The sequence below is a fragment of the Sorghum bicolor genome, chromosome 6 (genome assembly GCF_000003195.3).
Source record: "Sorghum bicolor cultivar BTx623 chromosome 6, Sorghum_bicolor_NCBIv3, whole genome shotgun sequence".
In the NCBI taxonomy this organism is placed as follows: domain Eukaryota; kingdom Viridiplantae; phylum Streptophyta; class Magnoliopsida; order Poales; family Poaceae; genus Sorghum; species Sorghum bicolor.
In genome coordinates this window covers 41,718,811-41,722,575 of record NC_012875.2, presented here as the reverse complement: position 1 = coordinate 41,722,575, position 3,765 = coordinate 41,718,811, and the positions used below count along the sequence as shown (strand labels likewise).

Below are 3,765 nucleotides of genomic sequence, written 5' to 3'. Positions count from 1 at the left end.
TCATTAATATCCACATTCTATACATAATTAATTTTACCATTTGGAAAAGTTTCAGTACACTCTAGTCACTTGTTTTTAAAATTCAAGATGTGACTTGTCAAATGAGGCACTAAATGACTTCAAATGAAAAACTTTTGAATACATTGTATTTGAGAAAGTGTTAGTAATCACTAGTCGCAAAGTCCTGAATCTCACATAGACTTTATGAAACTATATGTGAGACTTGTGGATTTAGAACTACACTTTCCTAGCACTTTGTCAAATGCAAAAATGATCTATGTATCAAATATAGATATTGATGAGTGGACCAATATTGGTATTCATGACTTTGCAAGTTGAGACCATCTAGGGTTTCAAAAACTGGCATGTAGTTGTGAAAATTTCAAAATTCAAAATTTGAATGGTTCAAACTGTATCAAATAAAAAGTTGACAATTACAAAAATTTAGATCTTGATGAGTTTTATTTTGTAAATACTAAAAAAATTATCTGAGGTCATTTAGTGTTTTATTTTTCATTGTTTGACCAAATCAATATTTTACATGCATTTTTTATATTTTTCTAAAGAATAAACTTTGAAATTATATATATAAATATATCATATATAAATATATCCTATATTATATATATATATATAATCCAATTGCTACTAAACCGGCCCAGCAGGCCCAACCCGACGGCCCACTAGACTCAACTTCTGGGGACGTATATATACAACCCCAAACCCTAAATCCCCTCCCTCCCCTCCCTAGTCTTATCCATCTTCCTGCCGTCATGCGCCACCGCTCACTGCCGCATCCTGATGCCTTGCATCCCAAAGGCACGATGCAGGCCCCCCTCTAGTCTTCTGTGATCTCTCAATCTTCTTCCTCTTTCTTTTCCCCTTCTGCTATCCATGGATCTCAAGATATCCCCACCAGATTGACAACCGTGGCTGGGGAATTCCAAGAATTTCTACTCTAGAATCAATCTATACGGAATATGGTTGATATATATTGATTTCCCCCGATCGATTTCTTTCTATGTGATGTGTGCAGGTTGGGTGGCGGCGACGGCGTGCTCCACTGATGTGCAGAGCTGGGCAGCCATGGCACCCAGGCAAGCCAAGGAGGCCCGAGCATGCTGATGTGTGGGGATTTGGACTCCAGCAACAACCCTCCGTAATCTGAAAGTGAGTTCTTCTCCCTTCTCCTTTCTCCCTCACATCCTCCTGTTCTTTCTTTATTTTTTAACCTAGTCTGCAACTTTGTAACTCAAAGATATATACCTTAGTGCTCATGTGCTCTAGATTTACAGGTTCCTGTGTTAGTGTTTTAGCCAAGGCTCAAGTATTTTCATATGTAGCTTTCTACTAAAGAAGGAATGCTAGTTCTTATTCTGATAATAGTTAGCATATATTTCTTGGCCCAAAATATTATTGAGCACCTAATTGTTGTGCTGCTCTAGAGCAAATCAAAGGTTCTTCTCATGGAAGGAGCTTTGTGTTTTTAGTAGAGGGAAAAGAAATATTCTAATGTGTCCCTATGAACCTCACCAAATATTCTAAGGCCTCAACTTTGAGTGAAGAGCCAGGAACGAAGTGGCTGCTACTTCGATGGAGGCAAGACCCCTTTCATCTATACTGAGCTCCTCTTCTACTACTGCTACTCTCTTCCTGCAATATTTTAATCCTAGTCATGGCCTAGTCAAAGAAATTCACTGTGTATTATCTAGCTGTTGCTACAAGAGAGAGCCTGTATCTAATAAAGGAGCAACAAGAGAGAGCCATATGCCTTTTTTCCCTTCTAGAATAAGCTCAAAACATTTATTGCATGGTCTTTTCAGCATTTTTAGCATTATCCTTGTATACCTTTTTCTCTTGCTGTTAACTGCTGTGAAACTTCCCATGTTTTCGGTTCCATCAATAAATTAGGACACATCTGTTCAACATATTACAGAATTCATTAGTATAGTAAGTATAACATATTGCTCAGGGGATAATTTTACAAATTTTGGAGAATGTTCTGTAGATTCTATCTTGGCATCCATGGCTTGGTGTTTTTTGAGCCTGCTATTTTGTTGTACTGTATCACTGACAATCTAATGAGAGATTATGGACGAAATTATCTCTGTATTTTCAGGATGTTGCGTCCAAAATAATGGCCTTTTCTCAACAAGGCCCGCATACTACATGCATAATTTCAGCAAACGGCGCTCTGTGTACGGCAACACTACGTCAACCAGCAACCTCTAGTGGGATAGTGACATATGAGGTATATTCAGGATCAACTGTTTGGAGCACAGGCGATGCTTTTAGTTTACTGCTAGGTCTTTTTTTGAAGCATTAACACATGTTTAAAATTGAAGCTGATTTATTTCTGTTTCTTACATTTTGTTGGACAACATGGCAGGTTTTTCCTGTGATGCCATTTAAGTAAGCATCTCTGTGCAATTGAGTAGCATCAGAACCAGGGTCTTTTTGTGCTGTCACTTGACAGCATTAAATTCTACAAATTCATGGCTATATTACTATTGAGTTATGAGAAAACAATACTAATAATCATGTTTCTAACACTAGTGACATCAATAACTATGTACCCTGGATCCGACCCTGCAATTGACCATGTAGTGAGGCCTTGCAATTATCAGCAATCTCTTTTCAGTTGCATTGTGCTCAAATAAAATTTCTAGCATTCATCTACTTAATTTGCATATTTCCATTATTTTTCTCTTGGCTATTACATGTTTACATTTGTCTACATTCTTGTTTTTTTATATATAAAGGTATGCCCTGCTTTTTAGGAAAGCACATATACGGTAGTTGTTGCCTGCTTTCTTTGTCAACTTGGTTTTAGACGATGTCATCAAATGGTTGTATTTGTTTAAAGTTTTTATCTCATCTAGGTAGGATCAAACAGGGAACTTAGGAGCGCATATTCATTGGTGCCTCTGAGTGCAAACTGAAAGAGCACGTCACAATATTTTCATCTTAATGTAGTAACAAACATATGGAATCATCCATTGTGTACTGCTAGTAGGATTTGGTTGCTTGAGATCTACTGTTGAGTTCTCATTTCTTTGCACGTCTAAACACAGGAAGCCGGAGATCTGCTGTTGCTAGAGTTGAGCCAGATGTAGGACGAGGCCACCATTGATCTTCTGCAAGCCTGAGCTTGTAAGGCAAGGATATTATTTCTTGCTCTTCAGTGATGGATTTTGATTGCAAATCTAGCTAGCTAGTATAATAGATTTTTTCATGAATTTTTAGATCTGTACAAAGAGTGAAACTTGTTGGACTTGTGGATTTGTCAAACTTGTGGAACTTGTTATGATAGAACTTTTGAATTTGTAAATTTGATGATGGAACTTGATTTTGATGTTTGTGTTGTGATGTGGTCAGATTTGATATTATATATATATGTTGTGTTATGGTTAGATTGGATTTGTTAATTTTCAGCAAAAAATAAAATAAAAATTACAATAATCAAATAGAGCGGTCAGCATATGACTGTTCAATTTGATTATTATAATTTTTATTTTTTTATGCTGAAAACTAACTGTAAGGACGGCTCTAGATTGAGCCGCCCTTACAGTCAATTCCACTGTAAGGGCGGTTCAACACCAGCCGCTCTTACAGTGGTCACTAGTAAGGGCGGCTGGTGTTCCCAGCCGCCCTTACAGCAGCTGGTGTTGAACCGCTCTTACAGTGGAATCCACTATAAGAGCGTTTGCATAAGGGCAGCTAGACCAGCCGCCCTTACAGAGCATATTTAACCGCTTCTGCTGT

General features: G+C 37.6%; 1 long non-coding RNA gene across 1 annotated transcript; it reads left to right on the top strand.

Annotated features, from left to right (window-relative positions):
* LOC110436594 lies at positions 747–3,331 on the top strand. The gene is made up of 3 exons (XR_002454399.1): positions 747–1,170; positions 2,120–2,251; positions 3,075–3,331. It is a non-coding gene; the product is annotated as an uncharacterized LOC110436594 (long non-coding RNA).